Source organism: Danio rerio, chromosome 15, assembly GCF_052040795.2.
Source record: "Danio rerio strain M-AB ecotype USA chromosome 15, GRCz13ab, whole genome shotgun sequence".
NCBI classification, from domain to species: Eukaryota; Metazoa; Chordata; class Actinopteri; order Cypriniformes; family Danionidae; genus Danio; species Danio rerio.
Genome location: NC_141035.1, coordinates 49,277,501 through 49,302,500, shown reverse-complemented (window position 1 = coordinate 49,302,500; position 25,000 = coordinate 49,277,501). Strand labels below are relative to the sequence as shown.

The window sequence follows — 25,000 nt, the reverse complement described above, 5'->3', positions numbered from 1 at the left end:
TGTGATAATGCAGTGTCACAACACAAACAAATCAAGCAGCTCAGCCACAGTGATCCGTCAGTTCACCACACAAACAGAGAACATCTTATCAGAACTTTCTTTGCTGTATTTCTCAGTGCTTCTGCCTCTGTTTGTTTTACAGTTGTGATGCACTTTTCAAATTCATTTCAGCTCTGACAAGGATGAATGAGCAGTCGTATCACTGATGGATTGCTGTGAGCCTGAAAACAAACACACACACACACGCAGCGCTGTGTTTCTAGCACATGTCTGTTAGCAGAGCTGTCAAACACACATCTATGACTGAGATCTGGATTGGAGCCAATGGAGATTTATAGCCGTCCGCTCATGATCTCCATGCACCTGACTGAACTGAAGCCGCTTTAACAGAGAAGAATGAGGGAAAAAGTGCAGCGTGTCAGATGTGCAAAACTGACTCCAGCCTGTAAATGCTGCCACAGTCAATTTACAGATATTGTAGCGGATAACAAACTGCATTGCATTAGGGTTGTTGAATTCATAAAGACAGAAGTCAAAAGGTAGAGCACTTTTTCTGGGCGATAACTGAGAGCTAACAGCATGCCGCTTGTACGGACTGATAAAATATAAACACTATTTTACGTGCATCGCATTGGAAGAACATGCAAAGTTCAAAACAAATATAATAACATAGATACTGTGTATGCATCTCTTAAAATGCAAAAACTAAAAAAAAAATGACATTGAGTTTATGCATCTCTTAAAATGCAGCAGAAATTCAAAACATATATAATAATGTGTATGCATCTTTTAAAATGTAAATATATAAACAAATACAATAAAATTAAGTGTGTGCAGCTCACAAAATGCAATAATTCAAGGCAAAATAATAGTATTATTATGGTGTATGCATTTCTCAAAATGCAAAACTTCAAAATAAAATAGAGCATATGCATTGTTAAAATGCAAAAATGTAAAAATATATTAATATTAAGTTTATGCATCTCTCAAAGCAAAAATTCTAAACAATAATATTAATATAGTGTATGCATCTCTTAGCAATAATTCTGAACAAATATAACATTATTATGTATTTCTAAAAATGCATAACATTAATACAAAGTATGCATATCTCAAAATGCAAAAATAAACAAATAATAATAATAATAATAATAATAATAATAATAATAATAATACAGTATATGCATCTCAAAATGTAAAAATTATAAACAAATATATTAAGTGTATGCATCTCTCAAAATGCAAAAAAATCTCAAATTTGTAATAATAATAATAATAATAATAATAAAGCATGCATCTCTCAAACTGCAAAAATCTAAACAAATATAACACAATGTGTGCGGATCTCAAAAGCAACAATCATAATAATAATAGAGCGTATGGGTCTCTCAAAATGCAACAATTAAAAAACAAGTATAGTACTTGTAATGGATGCAGATTTTGAAATGCAAAAAAAAAAAATCACAGCAAATGTAATATTAAAGTGCATGCATCTCTCAAATGCAAAAAATACAAACAAAATGATATTAATACAGCGTATGCAACTGTCGAAAAGCCAACAATATAAACAATAATATAAATAGTTTACGCAACTCTCAAACTGCAAAAATTTAAACAATATATTATTACAACGTATACACCTACCAATATACAACAACTAAAAATATATAATAGAGTGCATGCATATTTTGAAAAATGTAAAAATCTAAACAAATATACTATTAATAGTGTTTGAATCTCTCAACATGCAAAAATTCTAAACAAATAAAATATTAATGCAGTGTTTGCATCTCTCAAAATGCAAAAAAAATAATAATAATACTATTGATTGTGTATGCATCTTGAAGCGCAAAAATTCTAAACAAATAAAATAATATTAATAGAGTTTATGCATCTTAAAATACAAAAATTCTAAACAAACAATAATATTGATTTAGTGTATGCATCTCAATGCAAAAATCCAAAACAAATATTATATTAATACGCTATGCCTCTTAAAATGCAAACAAATTAAAATATATTTTTAATAGTGTATGCATCTCTCAAAATGCAAAAGTTTAAAACAATTAGAACATCAATACAGTATGCATCTCTCAAAACGCAAAAATTTAAAGCAAACATAATAGTAATATGGTGCATACATTTCAAAATACAAAAATTCTAAACAAATATAATAATATTAATACAGTGTATGCATGTCGCAAAAATTTAAAACAGTTTTGATAGTAGATGCATATTTTGAAATGCAAAAATAATAAACATTAATATTAGTAGAGTAGATGCACCTCTCAAAATGCAAAGAATTTAAACAAATATAATATTATTAAAGTGTATGCATCGGTCAAAATGCAAAAATAAACAAACAATAATATTAGTGAATGCAGCTCTCAAAAAGCTAAATATTTGAAAGAAATATAAGAGTACGCCTCTCTCAATGTAAAAAAAATCTAAAATATAATACAGTATGCATCTCTAAAACTGCAAAAATCTAAACAAATATAATATTATTATAGTATCATCTCTAAATATGCAAAAAAATAATAATAATAATATTCATAGTGCAAGCAGCTCTTAAATGTAAAAAATCTAAACAAATATATTATTAATACAGTGAATGAATGTCTCAATGTGAAAGATCCAAACAAATAAAATATTAATACAGTGTATGCATGTCTTGAAATGCAAAAATTAAAAACAAATATAATAATATAAATATGGTGTATGTATATCTTTAAATGCAAACATTAAAAACAAAGTATATAATAATATTAATACAGTGTCTGCATCGCTCATAATGCAAAAATTCTGAATGCCTCTCATCCCCAGTTGCTCCGTTTTGCCAGATTTGGCTCATTTCTTGGAGCACTTTGTTCTTGAGCTCTAGCAAAGTAAACAATACACTGTAAAAAAAAATATTGCAAATGACTTTCAAAATCATATATGTATTTCGTGCAAGAATAAATTTTGCCTCAACAGGTTTCCAATCAAGCTCTTACCATAACTTGCTAATATAATTCACTAAAATTAACATATGGGGGTAGATTGTATCTACCCTGAAATAAATTGTAAAAAACATTAAAAAACAAATTTAATAATATAATTCCAATTAAATTATATATTTGCATTATAACTAAAAATAGTATTTAACAAAAACAATTAAAAAATGAATAAAAACTTTTAAAAAACTATTTCAAATTAATAATAAATTAACATATCTATTATTTACATTTATATTATTTAAATTATTAAAAATAAATAATTAAATACAGTATTAAATACATATATTTCCAATTTAATTATAATATAATTTTATTTAAATATTGTTTAACAAAATTGAATAAAACAATTTTTATACAAGAATTTAAAATAAAAAATCCAATTAAATAATACATTTTAAAATATTTCAAATAAATATTCACAAATATAATACAATACAGTATATAAAATATAGCGCAAATCAACTGAACATGCACCTACTAAATACTCAATACCCATTTTAGAAACAATTACATGCAACAATGGTACAACATTGATACCGAAATCAATTTTGCCCACTCGTGTCCATGCAAATAAAAAAATGTTGCTAGAATGTCTCTGAATATTAAAGATGATCACAAAAGCACAGCTATTAACATTCATATAAAGTCAGAGTGCTGAACTTCTTGACTCCACATGCATGCATACACACACACACACACACACACACACACACACACACACACACACACACACACACACACACACACACACACACACACACTAAAAGTGTCCTAATTGGTTTATCATTCATGTACTTTGGCGGAGAACTGGGGCATAACTAAGCTCTGCATGAAATTGAGAATTCATATAATAGCAGGCAATCATTACTCACATGCACGTCTGTGGGTTAAAAAGAATCGGATCAAGATTCAAAGGGTGAATACTAGACATCCGCTGATATTTCATAACTCTAAATATGATAACGAACATGCATAATACTGATATGTGGGCAGTTAATAAAGTGAATTATTATTTATTAATTAAACTTTTAGAGTAGGCATGGGACGACAACTGTTTTCAAGGTATACAGCGGTTTTGAGACGTCAAGGTTTTAAAACTGCCAAAATTTTCTGCTGTACCATTCCTAGGGTGTGAGTGAAATTACTGTGCGTTTTTTAGGACACAGTTTCCATAATTCTCACTTATTCACCTTCAGCAGCTAATAGTAACGACCCAAGCATTCTGGACTCAGTTAGGGACACATTTCAGGTCGCAAAGCTAACAATATTGGAAACACGAAATACAGGAGATACCAAGATATATTACATATACACATTATACACATATATATACACACATACATATATATACACATGTATATATACATATAGAGAAGTCAACTAATGATGTTTTACAGTGCAAGTTTTATATTTAAAATCCTAATCTGCCATGTTAGTTTAATGGTTTTGTGAGTTTAACCTTTGATAAAAACAGCCCAGACTTCACTGTCACTTATAATGTCCTTTGGGCCAAACAAACTCTACATGACAGAAGAGCACATTCAAACATCCACAGCAGCCAGTCCTGCTTTAAAAGGCTGCATACGCTTACATTCACACATCAAGGTGTAAACAAGAGTGACAACGGCAAGGTTACGGAGAATTTCTGTGCTCTGAATGTCAACATGAAAAACTGAGGGATTTTATAAAAGTATACATCTAATTATGAAATCAAAACAAATCATTTATATGCACCATAAATGTTATTTTCTTGACTTTTTACAGATTTTAAAACATGCTATGGAAATTTTTTTTGAAGATAGTATTTTATAGTTTCGGTTTCAGTTCAGTTTCCTTTATTTTGTCATTCATAACATCCCGTAGAAGTAACGCAGAACGCAGTTACGTTACATCGACAACCAGCAAGAACATAAAACACTATAAATAGCAGAAAACACTATAAAACCTAACATAATAAACACGCTTTTGTAATCTCATAAACGCATAAAATATTGCTCTATATAAATTATAAACCAGTTTAAAAATCACAAAAATATACAATAAAATATACAAGCCTATTGCAATCTTAAAACATGTTATTTGATTAAATTAACAAATTAATAATTGTATTTTATATATTTTAAATTATGATGAACTATATAGAGAAATGTTTTAATTGTACATTTTATATTAAATTTAAATTAATTAATTGAAACAATATTTATAATGTAATGCATTTATAATATTTAACATTTTATTTATAAGTATAATAATATATTAAACATTTAAACTATAGATATTACATTATTATTTTTGCATTAAAATATATACTATTACATTTTACTAAATTATAATCACAGCTACATACTTGTATTTTATCTAAAACCTTATTTAAATAGTTCTGCTTTTTGCCTATAAAACATCCACTTCACATATTAAAATTATTTGTGCTGTTACCACATGTATATTTTCAGGACTTTGAGCTTGAGTATTTGTTGTTTCAGTGTTTATAAGGTGTTTAATTAACAAGAGGATTCCCGCGCTCAGGCTGCAGGTTTGTGTACTTTTATGTGGCTTTCTGTTACCTACTAGTTCTCTAGATGCCATTTAATGTTATTCTTAATCTGCAAAATGTGATAATTAATTCTTGATATATAAATAAAGATTCGTGTCGAAGTACAAACACAAACGGCTGAATTAATAATTAATGTGCACTAACCTGTTGTTGTTTCTGAGGTAAATGTGCGTCAGTTGTCAAGGAAATATCATCCAAAGGAGCTTATAATCCATATTGATGAGTGATATTGATGGATATGTTTAATACAATCTTAATTTTTAACTGTCTTTAACAGTCTTAATTGTGACTGAAATATGCTGCTCTCAGTCATATTTAGCGGTCGTTTCACTTTCTTACGTTTCTTTCAAACAGTCAAAATCGTTCACGCGCTCTTTATAATGACGAAAAAGCGCGGTCATGTGACCAATTTCCGCTTTTCATAACAGGTGTGCTAAACGCCAAAATACGGAGAAGGACAACAGATTGACTGTAGCGATGAGGCAAAGTCAGAAAAAAAGCAGGTAAGTGTACATTTTTAACTTGGCAAATCGTATAGAAAGCTAGAAAATTATATATTTGTCTAATAACGTTAAAGAGTATTGATGTGATCACTTCGCCATATTGGAGAGCTGAACGTAAACAATGATACTGAAGCCAAAGAAATTCTGATTTTGCTGATTATTGCTGCTAAAAATGATCAGTATTGTCATGTTTTAGGCTGTAATAATTGGTCAGATAGGAATAAAAATATTTAGAGTACTACAAAAAGCGTAGTCATGTGATCATGTGCCAATTTCTGCTTTTCATAACAGGTGTGGTTAATCTCTAAACGAATGAGGATGACAAGTTGACTAGTGATAAGAAAAAGTTAGAAAAAATCAGGTAAGAGTACATTTTTAACTTAGCAAATCGTATAGAAATGAATCTTTATAGATAAATATTTGTCCAGGAGCACAACTGCACATTTACTGAGGGGTATGCAGGTTCAAGTTTTAAACCCACCACCACCAATCCAACTATATTTTCTAACAGGAAAGTGACAGTGGCAAAATATTTCCATCAATAAATTGAGTATACTTTTTCCTCATCTGCATGCTTCAAACAAATACATTTTGCAGTTCTGAACATAACTGAAATAGTATGAAGTGGTAAAAGTATAAATACGTTAAGCATGTTAAGTCACAAATAATGACATCCCATCACAAATTTCTTCTCAATTTCATTTTCCTCACCAAATGATTATAGAATCTTCTCTTGCCTTGCTTTTGTACTTTTAGTATTTGTTAAAACAAAATAATGGATATGGGAGTCCTAAAGGACATAAGTTCCTAAAATGCAATAATTTCTCACATGCATACTGTGAGAGGTGTAAGGTCTGTCTTTGCATGAATAATTGACTGAAACTGCATCTACAACTGTCACAAAGTGAAGTAAAAAAAAGACTGTAAAATGTTGTAGTGTTAAAAAAAAACAAATAAACTGAGACAAACTGCCTGTAATGTTCTACTTTATCAAAATGTTTTGGGCAAACGTTTTTGTAACTAAAATAATTTTGAGCAAAAAAAAAAAAAAAAAACATACCAAAGGGTCTGATGTATCAATAAGATACATAATAAATTTATAAAAACATGAATATGGTATAAAAATGGATCTTGATAATAGGATTAATAAACATTTCAGTTCCAAAAAAATGTGAATATTCTGACTATTTGTTAATGTGTTAGTTTTAACAGGGTTAAGGATCTTTATAATCAAGTACATAAAATTGGGGATTATTTAAATCCAAATATTATTTTCTATTTTATCTGAAATATATTCAGGTCTGTACTTGCATAAACACACCGTTTGTGTCATGCCTCTTATTTTGGCAAAATAATTAATTAATAAATAATAAATAAATAACTTTTTTTTAAGTTATTCTCATAACATAATTTGACCCCAACTGTAAACATACAACATGTTTTCCGCTACATTCATTCTTCTATGGCGGAGCACCACGCCAAAATTGATCCCGCCACAGCTACATTACAGCTTTTAATTCAAAACATTCAGTCGAGTTTTGTTAATAGCGAATTATAATTGCACCAAAACGTATTAAAAGGTAAGTGAATTATAACAGTGCAAACTTCTCTGTAACCGTAGTAGTGCTGTGTGTGCGTCATATATATATATATATATATATACATATATATTTATTTTTTTGGGTGTGCTAGTTATTAGTCCGTTATTGTAAGTTATATTGTTAGAAAAGCTCCGATTTGTCTTCAGCATTGACTAATCTAATGTATTGGCACATTGTAAAGCTTTTTAATACAAATATGAATTTAAAAGAGAGATTTGTGAGGGGTGTACTTGTATATGCTGAACACTGTATTTATATATTCATAGTAAATATAAATAGCACAAGCACACAAATATCCTGTCAAAACAGACTTTTATTTGGAATGTGATTAATCGCAATTGATTACACATTTAATTGAAGTACATGTTTTTTTTAATAAATATTTCCTGAACATAATGGGTTGCATAATTGGGAAAAGAAAGTCAGCAGTGCAGAATGTGTCAGTACGGTTGTGTGATAATTATTGTCTACAATAATAGGATAATTGTGGTTTTAATAATGTGCGAGCTGGAATTATGGAGTATGTCAATCTGCAAACACCAAACAAAAACACTTTTTGTCTTGAGAGTGGAAACACATTGACTGTGTGATGAAGGCTTTTCAGATGCTGTCAGAATGAGTCTGTAATTCAGTTCATGAAAGCAGAAAATATCATTGTGGGTTTGTGTTTTCATATTTGTAAGATATGATATAGTTCAGCCATCTTTGTGAATATCAGAGGGTGAGTGTAATCGCTAATGTGATGCTGATTTTCTACAGTATACTAAACAAGAAGCACATATTGGGTGAGATCTATTTTAGAAAGTTTATTTTCTGTTTTTATTTGTTTTACCAGTGAAACATTTGTGCTGTTTTTCAGCGATTCATTTATAGATGCTTTGTAAAAAATTAAAAATAGCAAGAGGAAACATTGAAACCATTTTTGACCGCTTCATATAGCCTGATTTTCATCCGGTATAATTTGCATCTGTATGTTTATGTATTTTTGGTTGGTCGGTTATCTACAAAATCAACAAAAAGAATGAATACATTTTAGTTGAAGTGACATGTAAATAATACTTTTTTTTATATTAAGGCAGTTATGAATTAAAGTAGGCCTGTTATAACATAAAACATAGTGTTTCTGACAATTTTCTTTATAATTTGACTTAAATTACAGTATCGGAGTACTTGGTGTTAGGGTTGGGATGATAGACAATGCTGACAAACATGACAATGCTGAGCCTGCATCGCGATCCATTGCACCACCCCACATTTATATTGATATATAACTTATTATCTGCATCTCATCTTAATAGCAGTAACGGTCTTTTCATGAGCTCTGTTAAATTTTACATGTACGCTTGCATGGCTGACAGCATTGTGAGGATTAAATGAAGGATTATACAGCACCTTTCGCGCTTAAAATGTGTAGATTCAGTGGCAAACGCTGTAACTTGCAAACCCCATCCCACAGACTTTACAATGAATGGCTTTAGTTATTATTTTATTTAGTTATTTTGATTTTTTTACTTTTTTAAATATTTCCCAAATGATGTTTAACAGAGCAAGGAAATTTTCACAATATGCCTGCTAATATTTTTTATTCTGAAAATAGTCTTATTTGTTTTATTTTGGCTAGAATAAAAGCAGTTTTTAATTTTTTAAAAACCATTTTTGAGATGAAATTATTAGCCCCTTTAAGCTAATTGTTATACAATAACTTGCCTAATTACCCTAACCTGCCTAGTTCACCTTATTACCCTAGTGAAGCCTTTAAATGTCACTTTAAGCTGTATAGAAGTGTCTTGAAAAATATCAAGTCTAATATTATTTACTGTCATCATGACAAAGACAAAATAAATCAGTTATTAGAAATAAGTTTTTAAAACTATTATGTTCAGAAATGTGCTGAAACAATCTTCCCTCCATTAAACAGAAATTGGGGAAAAAAATAAGCAGGGGCGCTAAAAATTCAGGGGGGCTAATAATTCTGACTATAACTGTATATACATATATATCGCAATGCCATTATTTGTTAGTTACTGTTCAGCCAACATAGAATAAAACTAATTCCAACTATTAAAAGAGCAAACCCCAAGGATCAATTTTTTTTATTGTGTTTTATGCAACTGCAAAAATCACCACAATCATTGTGAAATGATTGATTATTTCCAAAGAGCTTGAAGTCATCTTAAGGAAATTCTTGCATAGACCCTTTTCCACTCAAAAAGTGACAAGAAGAAATTTGAATTTAATATATTGTTTTCTGTGAGCAAGTAAACAAGGTGACTTCACATCATTTTGAAGCAAAAACACTAGTCTACAAGATCCAGTTCTCAAAAGTCTTTTAAAATGTTCTCTATGCGTTTTAATGGCCTTATTTTAGTGGCTTCAAAATTTAAGTTTTTCACTAACCACGCATAAACTTTTCTTCCTCAAAAACACAAACGCATACATAAGTGCTGCTTGGGTGTTATTGTAGCCCAGCTTGTGCTGTTTACAGTGTTATCACACTTTAGCCATTAATATGCTTTTAAGCTACTGTGTCAGTGAGTGTCAAAACAGGGTCAGGGTCCCAAAACACCCTAGACCCCAGATGGATAATCGCATTATAAATGACAGGAAAAAATTAAACAAATATAGCAATGCCAGTATTTCATTCAGCCATACTTTAATATCAAATGCAAACCATTATCCACTATTTATTTATTTATTTATTTATTTATTTATTTAAAAGAGCTTTTCAAACCATGCTTAGGAAATTACATTCATATATTGCAGTATAAATCACAGAAAAAAATATAGCAATGCCAGTATTTTTTCACTATCATTCAGCCATACTTTAATATCAAATGCAAACCATTATCCACTATTTATTTATTTATGTATTTATTTATGTATTTTTTATTATTATTTATTTATTTATTTATTTAAAAGAGCTTTTCAAACCATGCTGAGGAAATTACATTCATATATTGCAGTAAAATCACAGAAAAAAAACTAAATATAGCAATGCCAGTATTTTTTCTGTATCATTTAGCCATACTTTAATATCAAATCTAAACCATCATCCACTATTTATTTATTTATTTATTTATTCATTTATTCATTTAAAAGAGCTTTTCAAACCATGCTGAGGAAATTACATTCATATATCGCAGTATAAATCACAGGGGAAAAAAGCTAAATATAGCAATGCCAGTATTTTTTCAGTATCATTGAGCCATACTTTGATATCAAATCCAAACCATCATCCACTATTTATTTATTTATTTATTTATTCATTCATTTAAAAGAGCTTTTCAAACAATCCTGAGGAAATTACAGTCATATATCGCAGTAAAATCACAGAAAAAAAAAAAACTAAATATAGCAATGCCAGTATTTTTTCAGTATCATTTAGCCATACTTTAATATCAAATCCAAACCATCATCCACTATTTATTTATTTATTTATTTATTTATTTATTTATTTATTCATTCATTTAAAAGAGCTTTTCAAACAATCCTGAGGAAATTACAGTCATATATCGCAGTAAAATCACAGAAAAAAAAAACTAAATATAGCAATGCCAGTATTTTTTCAGTATCATTTAGCCAAACTTTAATATCAAATCCAAACCATCATCCACTATTTATTTATTTATTTATTTATTCATTAATTTAAAAGAGCTTTTCAAACAATCCTGAGGAAATTACAGTCATATATCGCAGTAAAATCACAGAAAAAAAACTAAATATTGCAATGCCAGTATTTTTTTTAGTATTGCTCAGCCATAATATCACATGCAAACTAATTCCCACTATTTAAAGAGCAGACCACAGGGATCAATCATTTTTATTGTATTTTATGCAAATGCAAAAATCTACAAAATCACCACAATCCATGTGAAATTATTACATATTTCCAAAAAGAGCTATTCAAGCCATTTCTGGGAAATGATTTTATTATATAAAACCAAGACAAAAAAAATCTAAATATCGCAATTTTTTTCAGTATTGTTCCGCCATAATGTGAAATGCAAACTAATTCCCACTATTTAAAGAGCAGACCCCAATGATCAGTCATTGATAATCGGTGTCAAACCACGTCAGTAATCATTTCCACCCTGAATAAAGCCGCAGTGCATGTCAAACAGCAAAAGAAACCAAACTTCAAACCTACTATAGGGTGAGATTGCAGAATAAGTGATGATAATTGCAAGTAAGGTGATGTAGTGTCAAAGCGGAAGACAAGGAGAGAAGGAAGAAAAGAAAAAAAAGAGCAAGTGAAATTGCCCGCATTAGCATGCAGCAGAACATCTGGGGGTTTTTCCTGTTTCTAATCAGTCTTCCTGTCGTATGCAGATATAAGTGGAGGAGAAGAGCTGTGTTTCTCTCTCAGGTATAAAGAGTGCATGGCTGGCTGCTGTGTGCTCAGTATATCAGCAAATGCAGATGCTTCCCTCTCTCAGCTCCTTTGATGTCTTCTTGAAGACTTTTCAGAGGATCTGCAAGATGGCATACTTATATAACACATGCACAGAACTCTTGTGAGACTTGTGCTGTGTGTGTGTTTTTCTGATTTAAACAACAATATGTTTTTGGGCTTCACAATATATCGTTTAAGCACTGATAACGCAATGTGCTCATCTGCAAGCAACACTTACATTGCAGGATGAGCAATGTCGAGTCAGGATTATATCTGACGCATGTTCAAATATTTAGGCAAATAAAATGGTACCATTTGTAACTTTGATGAAGATTCATGTTATTGGATTATTTATAGACTTTACAATGTTATTTTACATTTGATTTCTCCAACCTAGGCTCATTAAAGATAAAGTTGAAGTCAGAATTATTAGCCCCCCCTGTTTATTTTTTCCCCCCAATTTCTGTTTAACGGAGAGAAGAATTTTTTTAAACCCCTTTCTAAACATAATAGTTTTAGTAACTCTAATAACTGACATTAGGTGACGCAGTGGCGCAGTATGGTAGTGCTGTCACCTCACAACAAGAAGGTTGCTGGTTCGAACCTCGGCTCAGTTGGCATTTCTGTGTGGAGTTTGCATGTTCTCCCTGCGTTTATGTGGGTTTCCTCCGGGTGCTCCGGTTTCCCCCACAGTCCAAAGACATGCGGTACAGGTGAATTGGGTAGGCTAAATTGTTCGTAGTGTATGAGTGTGGATGTTTCCCAGAGATGGGTTGCGGCTGGAAGGGCATCTGCTGCGTAAAAATGTGCTGGATAAGTTGGCGGTTCATTCCGTTGTGGCGACCCCTGATTAATAACGGGACTAAGCCGACAAGAAAATGAATGAATGAATGACGACATTAAATAATTGTTGTAACTTTTAGCTTTTTCTTCCATGCACAGATCCCCTGAACACTTACTGTAGTATTTTAGATTAATAATGAAGCATTCGTGAGCACAAGACACTTCTTTCAAACAAATAAATAAGAAATCTGAATTATTCCAAACTGTTGACTGGTACTATACTGTAAACACTGTACAAAATTAGGCTGAAACAACTGGAAGGTATTGGGCCCTATCATTAACCTAGCGCAATGGGGCCTGACGCAATTGTTTGCTAGTTTTAGCTCGGCGCAAGAGTCAATTTGACGTTTTGTATTGCACTCGCATGTGCACCCATAGGCTTTCTTATCTGAAAAAGGAGGCGTGTTAAGGCGCATTGCTGGCGCGTTGCTATTTTGAGGAACTAAAATAGATTGTTCAATAGACCAGATAAAATATGGTCAACTGTCCAGCGCAGAGCGCGTTAGTTGTGCACCTCGCATACACATTGCTAAATACTCACAGGATGTACAGCAATACGCAAATATCTTTACATATGAAAACGAATTAAAGGATTAAAATATTACAAAAATCATTATTTTCTAGAACCAAACTTTCATGCCTTCTTTATCTCGGGAGGCTTTTTCAGTTTATTCATAACAATTTGCTTTTGTATAATGTTCTTATTATTAGCAGTAATATTTATTATATGCATATTTATATTTGTTTTAGTAAAAACAAGCTTAGGTTTGTTCACTTGTCAGGTTTTTTGCTGCGTTCACACCAGACACAGAATCGCGATATTCACGCGTAAATAGCCGCGTGAACATTTGAGTTCAGTCGCGCGTCATACCCTGCTTTATTTGCATGTCAAAACCGCTTCGTTCGCGCGTCAAATTCACTTTAGAGCAGACGCAGATTCGCCTGATGGGCAGGGCTTCTGTCTGCCCGGTGACTCTAGCTTCATTGCTAAATGGCTAACATGGATTTCATTTTGAAAATAACAGTGTTTATGTGCTTTTATGTAGGCTGAAAAACAGCGTCGATACGTTTAGGGCCGTGTCCAAGTCCACTATATTCTTTCAGAGGTGCATCCAACTCTGTGAGCTCATAAACTCCTCCAGAAACTGAACCTGGCTGATGGAGACTTTCAGCGGTGCTCCTGACATGCCCACACAAGAGCAAGCTTCTGATTGGTTAACGTGGAGCGAATGTCTGCTGAAGTTCAGATTTTTGAACTCGAGTGATTCACACGTCAAACTCGCAGAACGCTCAATTCACGCCGCGCAATTCGCGTTATTTGCGCTGCGCCATTTGCACGTATCGTGCCGCAGGATGTCTATTCGCGCGTTTGCATTGACTTAACATGTTAATCACTCGCGCTTGACACCCATTCTGTGTCTGGTGTGAACGCAGCATAAGACCATATGGGGCGCAGCATGTGTATTTGGAAACAACTCAGTTTTTTGACCACACTTCGTTATTATTTAATAAGAAAATAAGCTCAATCCTGTTACACCATGCACCACGGCGCAAAGTGGATTTTTGCGTCCCTAAAATAGCAAAAGTGGATTCTGACACGCCCTTAATGCGTTTGCGCCCTGTACTTTGGACGTCAAAATAGAGCCCATTAAGTTACTTATTAGTTTTTACAAGTTTAAGTGGATTTAACGCAAAACAGTGAAGCTGTCCCAAACAAAACCTAAATAAGGATACGTTCACACTGCGAGGCTTAGTGCTCAAATCTGGTGTTTTTGCATGGCTGTTCACACTGCTCTTACAAATGTGGCCAATATCAGATTTGCAGTGTGAACAGATCATGGTCTTAAACTGACCCGCATGCGCAAAAGTGCATTAAGGAGGGCACAAAATGTCTAATTATGAACACGTGTGTGCTGCATGAGAACAAGCACGTTGTCAGATCATGCTTATATGATTATTACCCTTTTCACAGACAACCGTGATGTAATTCATGAACTGTAAATGATTGCTCTGCTACTACTAATGTGTATTTCGGCAATTGAGACCTTAAATAGGTCTCCTGTGATAAAAAGAACACTGATCGTTTGTGATTTATGACAAGCGCTGTGCGTGGCGCCCTGATCACCGGTGTAGCGGACTCATCAAGGGTTAGGGAGCAGCCGCAGACTAAACTGTGAAAGCGGAGTTGGTTTATCTCTGTTTGAGGAGTTATTTAATTTCACTGCAGACACGTGCAGAAGGGCATGCTCGAGCACCTGCCCTTTTTTACTCTTGGAGAGAAGTTCTTCCTCCTTTGCGCCCGAATCCCCTATCCGCAACACCCACGACGCTTTTTGGCTTCGTGATCAACCCGTGCCTCAATCGTTAACCAGATTAGTTAACAAGCACCAGTTATGCTTTCAAAATCTTTTTCAACATGAACAACCAACTTTCTGTGGTGCAGTAATCGCCCTGTGTGCTATTCTACTGTGCTGCTGAGGGGTAGATGATGTCCGCAGCACAGGATGATGACGCATGTCGCTTAAAGATTATGTAAAAGTCACATAAAATCCGACCTAACCGTTCACACTGCAGTCACATTGCAAAACATCAGATCTGTGTCTGATTTAAGACCACATATGAAAGTGGCACAGATCTGACCAGAAAAGATCAGATTCCAAGCGGTTTGGGCTGTTCACACTGTCATCACCTGAGTCACATGAGGGGGAAAAAATCAGATTCGGGCCACATTTGCCTGCAGTGTGAGCCTAATAGTGTTTTCGCAGCTCATTTTAAATAAGTAGTTTGAACAAACAGCAAACCCTTCTATTCAGTACAATATGGTGTTGTCATATGCAGACCCAGGCAGTCTATAATACCTTGGGAGAACAGTAATTACAACCCAGCATTATTAATATTCATGCAAACTTATTCAGGACAAAACTTGAGATTCCCACTGATAATTTTGACATTGTGTGGCATTTATTATGTGCTTATCTCACATGAAGACCGAATCAGCACTTTCGTCTGCCCTGAATTCACTTACTGACAGAAAGAGATGGAAAGGACACAGAAGAGATAGACGCTGAAAAGTGGAGCCCGTGACAAGACAGATCAATCAATAGCTTCATTAGCTTTGCCATCTCAGAGCGACAGCTTTAAGGCTTTTATCTCACAGAAAGCAATTAGATCAACAAAACCCGAGCTCAGAAACTGCTGTACTGCCACGCGCCGGGCAGGTGAGCGCTTTAATGTGTCTGTCTGCCAGCATTTTGGCAGGTAAAAATCAGGAATTGGCTCCCCCCAAAAATCTTTCTTTTTCTTCTAAATCCTGGCTCTAGATTGATGAGTTGATTGATTCTGACAACAGCTGAGAAAAGACGATTTCCTCCTTTCACTCCGGCTGAAGATCTAATGTCAGGGCTGCACAATATGGGAGAAAAAAACTGACAGTGCATTATTTTAAGATCCTGCAATACACGTTGCGATTATTGAAATCATTTCTGAAATTATTACTTTTTATTTATTTAATTTAAAAGTAACCACCACTTTTCTTTCTTTCTTTCTTTCTTTCTTTCTTTCTTTCTTTCTTTCTTTCTTTCTTTCTTTATTTCTTTATTTATTAAGTTACTTATTTGTTTACATGTTTGTTTGTTTGTTTGTTTGTTTAATATTTATTAATTTATTTGTTTACTTATCTTGTTTATTGGATTGTTTATTTAATTGAATTCATCTATATTTCTCTAGCACTTTTACAATGCGGGTTGTGTCAAAGCAGCTTAGCATAGAAGTTCTAGTAGATTGAAACTGAAACTGTCAGTCCAGTTTTCAGAGTTGTAGTTTAGTTCTGTTCAATGTGGATTAATTTTCACTGTTCAAAGTCCAAACATTGAAAAGCAAATCGATCGATGCATCCCAAACCAAGCAAGCCAGTGGCGAGGAACAAAACTTCACCAATTTGCGAAAGGCTCAGTTGGGCACGTCCAAACTTCCTTTGCAGAGCTGCAGTCTAGGTGCTGAATGTATTTATTAATATTGTATTTATTTATTTACTCATTTACTATATGTTTAGTACAGTTTTTTACTATTTATTTATTTATTTACTTATTTATGTGTTCTACTTATTTACTTGTTTGTTGGTTTGTTTATTTATTCATTTATTTGTTTACTTGATTTATTTTTTTATTTATCTTATTTACTTTTTGTTTGTTTAATATTTATTATTCATGTATGTGTTTCTGTTTGTTAGTTTATTTGTTTAATTATTTGTTTACTTATCTACTTATTTATTTAATTATTTTTATTAAATTATTTTATTATATTAATTATTTATTTACTTTTCTTTGTTTATTTAATATTCATTTTTCATTTATGTGTTTATCTGTTTGTTTGTTTGTTCATTTATTTGTTTACTTATCTACTTGTTTGTTTGTTTATTATTTATTCTTTTATTAGTTTACTTATATATTTATTTCCAATCCTCCTCAATATTTATTTTTCCAATCCTGTTTTCTGATCTAATCAGTCGGCATCAAACCTCTCACAGAGTAACACGGGCAACTGCTAATAATGATTGTCTAGTGCCAAAGTGTAAGACCTCATTTGGTCAATCTGTCTTCTCTGTAAAGGGAGCCAAACTGTGGAATGTACCGGTTAGCTTGAAATCAAAAAGTAATTTAAATAATTTTAGTAGCGCTCGTAAAAAGTGGTTACAAAAAAAACAGCAGTGTTTGCACAAATAGTCTACTGTTAGTTGGTTGGATCATGTCGCCTTTGCTTTTGCCTGCAGTAATTTTATGTAAAGAATTGTAATGTTGTCTATGTTTTTTTATTATATTTCCATTTTGTCAATTTTTAAGACTCATGTGGACAGGTGTTGAGAATTAGCAAGTTTGCTAAAACACTTAAACAAATGGATTTGGTTGTCCAGTGTAATTGTGATGTCCATGTCAAATAAATAAATATTTATTTATCTTATTTACTTGTTTGTTTATTAAATATTTAGTTTTAATTTGTGTTCATCAACTTGTTTTTGTTTGTTTTATATTTGTTAAGTTATTTGTTTACTTATCTACTTTATTTACTTGTGTTTATTCTTTTTGTTTACTTGTTTATGTAATATTTATTCATTTATTTGCTTACTAATGTGTTTGTTTGTTTTTTGTTTATTATTTATTTGTTTGTTTACTTGTATATTTATTTATATTTTTCACTTGTTTGTTTATTTAATATTTATATTGCATTCATGTGTTTATTTACTTATTGTTTTGTTTGTTTTATTATTTGTTCATTAGTTTACTTATCTATTTATTTTATTTATTTGATATATATTTTATTTACTCTGTTGTTTGATTATTTATTATTTTATTTGTTTACTTATGTGTTTGTTTATTCATTTAATTGTTTATTTATTGATTGATTTTATTTATTTATTTATTTGTTACTCTATCTTATTTACTTGATTGTGTGTTTGTTTGATTAGTATTGTAAGCTGAGAAAATATTATATATTTTTCCTTCTATGCTAATGAAGGACTACTGAGACATTCCAAGCATGGGATGGGTCCTCCTGGTGAGGCAGAGTTCCTCACAGCTCCGATACACATCTCTGCCATTTGCTTACAGCAACCATGTGCTCTTCACCATACACAATTCATCTGCTTGTGTTCTTCTTTCAGATAACTTTGTCATGTTTGGTGTCATTTGACAGTTTATGACTTCAGTGTTGTAGTGATGAAATCAACAGAGACATTGATTAATTGTGTTTCAATCTACAATATATTTACTATTGTTGGGTCATGGCCTGAGGAGAGTATGTTAATGTACTTCTCCCCCACTTCATCTCTTCAACTTTGTTCTCACGTTCAGCTGGTTTTGGGGGTTGGTTTTCACTCATGTTTGACAATGCTTTGCTCAGGGTATAAGAGGGAAAGGTAACTGTTGATCGGGGAGAATGGCTTTTACTCTGCATCTCCCGCACACTGGTGCGTAGCCTCATATGCTAACAAAGGCAGTTTCACTGTCTTTGTTGTTCAGCAGTGCATATGTTACAGCTAATTTCTTTATACAGTATCTTAGTTTGTTTCATTCTAATGTCTGTATATTTGATCATGTAACTTAATAAACAACTTTGCCTGCTTTAAGACGTAGAGATTCTTTCTCTTTATCAATGATGATAACAACTTTAATGGAGTCAGATTAATTACAATGGAGTCAGATAAATAATGGATTTAAACACGCCATCCTTCAACTGCTTCCTGTTTCCGACTATTGGTTCAGAATAGCAGCGTAAGCTTCAAGCCGTACAGTATCTTTTTCATGTGTTTACCTACGTATTTACTTGTTTGTTTTAATACAGTTAATTTTTGTCCATTGGTTTCCTTATTAATTGTTCATTTATTTGTCTACTGATCTATTTTATTTCTTATTTACTTGGTTGTTTATTTAATATTTATAAATTTATTTGTTCATAATACTTGTTTAATTTGTGACTTTTTTCTTTGTTTACTTTATTTTCTTATGTCCTTAACTATTTCCTAATTTACTTTGTTGTTGTTGTTGTTGTTGTTGTTGTATAGCTTCAGTGAAAGTTATAAATTCTCAAGGTTTATTAACAGCCTAAAGTTAAGAAACAACACAAAGTTTACATTTGGAAAATACATTAACTTTGATCAAAACTCTTCAATATATATGCAAGTCTGATTTAAGTTTGAGCTTTTTAATTAGCAGATTTTTTTAGTGCCAATGGAAACTTGGCAACAGCAGAACTTTTTCAAATCTCAGGGGCACGCAACATTTTACAAAAAACATTTTATATTCATCGTCTTTCATTGCCAAATTACATCTGAAGTCTTTCGGTGTGGCGAGGAATGAAGCTGTGACCCTGAGAAAGGCACGACGGTAATTGAATTCTGTTTCTTTGAGACGCACAACACGAAAAACACTGAATAGCGAATGATGAGCAGATTTTCACATGGCCTTAAAACCCCTGAAGAACTGTATAAGGACGAATCGGGCAGCAGGTGTTTCACTATCGTGCTCTCAGTTTGTAAGAAACAGGCCTTAATTTGTGCCAGAACAAGACGGATCTGAATCTGCCACCTCCAGAATTGCATCTGGCGCCTATTTTAGTGAATTTCCAAACTAATATTCCTGTCAGAGCTCTAACTTGATGTGTTGATGCAAAATCAAGTAGCACATTTATTTGTGGTGTTAATTGCTTGCAATACATGTACATAACTAGAGGGTTTGCCTCACCTTCACAGTTTTTTTTTTATTAAGTGTACATTATGAAGTGTGCAAAACGTACAACAGTAAACACAGAAGACATAAACAGCAATATAACAGGAATGTGTAATACACAGTAATTACAATCAAAACAATTTTGGTGGTATTTAAATATTAATTACCATTATTAATAATAATAATAATAATAATAATAATAACTCTGTAATCATAAGGGAGTTGGATGGCAACGGATCCACATGCAGGCGTGATTTATAGAAAGACAAACAATACTCAAATACAGGAGTAACCATGTTCAAAGTAAGGAAATCTGGAAGCGTAGTCTGAGAATAGGTGAATGGTCGAAGAAGGCAGCAAACAGAAAAAAAAACAATAAAACACAGGCGAGGGTCAAAACACGGAGACACAAAACCAGGAAACGTAATGTTACTGCTTTATTACTGACAAAGTTCAGGTGTTTGTGTGTGTGTGTGTGTGTGTGTGTGCGCGCGCATGCGAGCGCTGTTTATATGTTCCAAGTAATCAGTCTTAAGTAGCCCCCACTGTGTGTGTTATTAACAGAGAACCAGAACAGGTGTGTGTGTGTGTGTGGTGCCTGAAGGGATTTGTGGTTCATATCGTTGCAGAATTGTAGTCCGAGTGAAAGTGAATGTTCTACAGCGATCTATGAGCGTTAGATCACTGGTGATCATAACAAACAATACAGAAAAATAATAATAATGTTAGTACTACTATTATTATTATTATTATTATTATTATTATTATTATTATTTATAGTATTATTATTTTTTATTAATAAATTATTATTAATAAATTATTATTATTATTATTATTATTATTATTATTATTATTAAATAATTATTTAATAATAATAATAATAATACTTATTATTATTATTATTATTATTATTATTATTAATAATAATAATAATAATAATAATATTACTAATAATAACATAGAAACTGGCCATAATCTGTGCCAGAACAAGACTTATCTGAATCTGACAAATCAGAATTTACAAACTAATATTCCTGTCAAAGCCCTAACTTGTTGATGTGTTGATGCAAAATCAAGTAGCACATTAACTGATGGTGTTAATTGCATATGAAAAATAAGCAAAAATAAAAGGGGCGGTTTATTTTAAGATGCAATTCTCACTATTAATACACTGAAAATTAATACTTTTTGCCTCATTGAAATCTTAATATACTGCTTTTTAGAAAAAGGTTAATTTTTAATACTGCAAAACATACAGCAGCACACCCCAAACTAATAGGCAGCAATATAACAGGAATTTGCATAAACACTAATTACAATCAGAACAATAATGGTAGAATTTTAAATAGTTCAGTATTAATCATTTATTATTATGAAGAAAATAATAATATCATCCACCACAACTAGATTTGCATCTTATTATTATCTGAATCTGCCACCTCCAGAATAGCATCTGGCGCCTATTTTATTTAATTTCCAAACTAATATTTCTGCCAGAGCTCTAACTTGTTGATGTGTTGATGTAAAGTCAAGTAGCACATTAATTGATGGTGTTAATGCTTGCTTTGCATATGAAAAATGATCAAAAATAAAAGGGGAGGTTTAATTTAAGATGCAATTCTCACTATTAATACACTGTTAACTATGACTTTATGCCTCAATGTCAAAAAACACTGCTAACATCAACTGTATTTACCAGAAGTAGCCAACACTCTAGTGTAGGGGTCATCAATCTCGGTCCTGGAGGGCCAGTGTCCCTGCAGGGTTTAGCTCCAACTTTCCTCAACACACCTGCCTGGATGATTCAAGTATACCTAGTAAGACCTTAGCTGCGTCCCAAATCGCATACTTATGCACTATTCTACGCCATTTTGTAGTATAAATAGTGTAAGTAGTGTGTTCACACTGAAAACTCTTAAAATAATAAGAGCACTTTAATTACCCGGATGATGCATTTATTCAGCCGCTAAATTGAAGTGTGTGATGATGGACACTTCACGCACTCAACGACTGCAGGTTTGCTTACGTAGCGGAAGGGGCGGAGCTATCGGGCGCACATGTTGGATAACTTTATTTATTTTGGATGGTGAAAGCAAAATTCTCCTGCAAGAGTGATTATAGCGCCTCCCGATGGTGAATGCAGTTATACTCGCAGCAGGTATTGTTTGATAATTCGGTCGTTTATTTCACTGATTTGGCAACCGTCAAACGTCATCAGGGAAACAGTTTGAATTTCCGCTTAGTAAAAAAACATTAGTGTGCCATTTGGGACGACACTACATACATGTACTATCCTGTTGAGTGTGTAAGTGCATAAGTACATAGTGCATGAGTGCATAGTGTGCCATTTGGGACGCAGCTCTTGATTAGCTTGTTCAGGTGTGTTTGATTAGGGTTGGAGCTAAAATCTGCTGGACACTGGCCCTCCAGGAACAAGTTTGGTGACCACTGCTCTAGTGGAATAAAGAGATTTAATTTGAAAATTAAATAAAACTCCGATATCTCACCTTAAAATGTCCATTGTGCCAAACAGTCTGTCTAAAACTTGTCCAGACTTGCTTCTTGCTTGTTCAGAGGGGGAGGAGCTTTGAAATCCAGAACTCCATTTTTGTAGAAAGATTGAATTATCGACCCAATTTCTTTGGGTTGCTACTTGTTAAATATTGTTTCAAACAGACTGACAGACATGTTTATCCTTAAAGTACCTGCATTTTTTAGTTAATATAATTATCAATATTTTCCTGTTGTTAAAACATAATAAAATTATTCTGACAACTTAAAAAGTTTTAATCTAATCATTCATTCATTTTCTTGTCGGCTTAGTCCCTTTATTAATCCGGGATCGCCACAGCGGAATGGACCGCCAACTTATCCAGTACGTTTTAACGCAGCGGATGCCCTTCCAGCTGCAACCCATGTCTGGGAAACATTCATACACTACAGACAATTTAGCCTACCCAATTCACCTGTACCGCATGTCTTTGGACTGTGGAGAAAACCGGAGCACCCGGAGGAAACCCACGTGAATGCAGGGAGAACATGCAAACTCCACACAGAAACGCCAACTGAGCAGAGGCTCGAACCAGCAACCCAGCGACCTTCTTGCTGTGAGGTGACAGCACTACGTACTGCGCCACTGCCTCGCCCTTAATCTATTCAGCAATTTAGAATTTTTAAGTTACAACAATGTATTTAACTGTGTACCTCTTGAGTTATTTTTTTAAAGTGTACCCACTTCGCCACCGTGATGCCCCTATAAACCTTTATTAATAATAATAATGACACTTACTGTCACGTATAAAAGAATGTTCAGGTGAATCCAAGTGCGAGTTAACAAAAATAATATTTATTGACACAGTCAAACAAAAAGCACGGAATGAATGTAGTGCTAGTGCTAGGAGAGATCGGGCAGGAATCAGGCAGGAAACAGGGTCCAGAAAACAGTCCTTAGATCCTAAGCACAGACAGAATAGCACACAATAAGCACACGTAACGAACTGACAAAGACACACAGAAAACGTGGCCCATATATAGGCCCGAATATGAGGCTCAGCTGGCGGGCTCATCAAGCCAGCTGAGTGCCGTCATCACACGTGATCAAAACAGATACACGTGGAGAACAAAAACAAACCAACATGATCAAACAGACACTCCGGAAGAGCGCACAAACATGCAACCGTGACACATCTAGCTTCTGTGTCAGTAATATTGTGTTGTTTGTTTGTTTGTTTGTTTTGCTGCTAATAATAGCAGTTATGGTAGTTTTTGGCTTTTAGGTATTTGGGTAAGATTAGGGATGTACAATAATGACATGCAGAATGTCATTTATAAGTATTAATAAACAGCCAGCATCTTAACAATACTCAGATAATAAATCTTGCAATGCACTATTTAACTGAATGTTTTGTTTTCAACCATTAAAACAATAAATGTGCAGTGCATTTTATTTTTCAGTACAGAATGTGTCCTCACCTAATATTTATTCTTACTGTGTCCAAAATAAGGACTATTATACATTTTTACCATGATTTACTGAAGACACCCGCTACAATTTGTCAAGCATATTTAAAACAAGAATCATTTGATGATATATTAAAAGGCTCTGTTGAAGGATCACAGTGTGGCCCCAAAATACTCATTAATTATGATTTGTCAGTGAGAAGGTTTTAATCATTTCAAAGAGAATCACATTTAGTATAATTGCACATTCTTTGATGTGTTTTAATAACAGCTCAGATTAAGTGCTGTTTCATATTTGCATAAATATATCAGTCACTCTGAATGATGATGGGACTTTATTTCATGTTTTGAGATGTAAAGCATATTTAATGTTTTTTTTTTTGTAAAATCTTTTTTTCGTGTAGTCTCTTGTTGATTTATGAAGTATTTTTTTCCTTGTGCATTTATTTATTGTTTGTTTATTAATTTTGTTGTTTTTTATTTATTATTTTTTGTATTTTTTCTTTTCCATTTTTGGATGTTTTACTGGTCTTATTTATTTACAACTTATTTATTTACAACTTATTTATTTGTATTTATTTACAACTTATTTATTTACAACTTAAGATATTTCCACTTTTTTCAGATCATTCTCTGAAACCCTATAGATGGTTGTGCATGAAAATCCCAGTGGATCAGCAGTTTCTGAAATACTCAGACCAGCCTGTCTGGCACCAACAACCATGCCAAGTCCAAAGTCACCTTTCTTCCTCTTTCTGATGCTCAAGTTTGTATGTCATTGAGTAAGTAATGAGTGAACATTAATTTTTTGGGTGAGCTGTCGCTTTAATAAAACTCTTTCTTCTTGGCTTTAGCCGCAGATGGATTTCTCAGTGTTTTAGCCTACAGGCTGCTCCTGGTGAATTTCCTGAAACAAATAGCAGTGCA

At 32.7% G+C, this 25,000-nt stretch overlaps 2 long non-coding RNA genes across 2 annotated transcripts in view; one reads left to right on the top strand and one right to left on the bottom strand.

The window, feature by feature from the left end:
- Window positions 1-5,901, bottom strand: part of LOC141377940 (uncharacterized) — an 82,291-nt gene extending 76,390 nt beyond the window's left edge. Inside the window, exon 1 of the long non-coding RNA XR_015509989.1 lies at window positions 5,698-5,901. This is a non-coding gene — a long non-coding RNA (uncharacterized LOC141377940). The remainder of the gene's footprint in view (window positions 1-5,697) is intronic.
- A 39-nt stretch (window positions 5,902-5,940) lies between these two features.
- The window catches only part of LOC147840725 (uncharacterized), a 20,368-nt gene continuing 1,308 nt past the window's right edge, over window positions 5,941-25,000 (top strand). Inside the window, exons 1-4 of the long non-coding RNA XR_015510012.1 lie at window positions 5,941-6,056; window positions 6,348-6,417; window positions 24,699-24,855; window positions 24,928-25,000. The exon at window positions 24,928-25,000 is cut by the window's right edge and continues 189 nt beyond it. This is a non-coding gene — a long non-coding RNA (uncharacterized LOC147840725). The remainder of the gene's footprint in view (window positions 6,057-6,347; window positions 6,418-24,698; window positions 24,856-24,927) is intronic.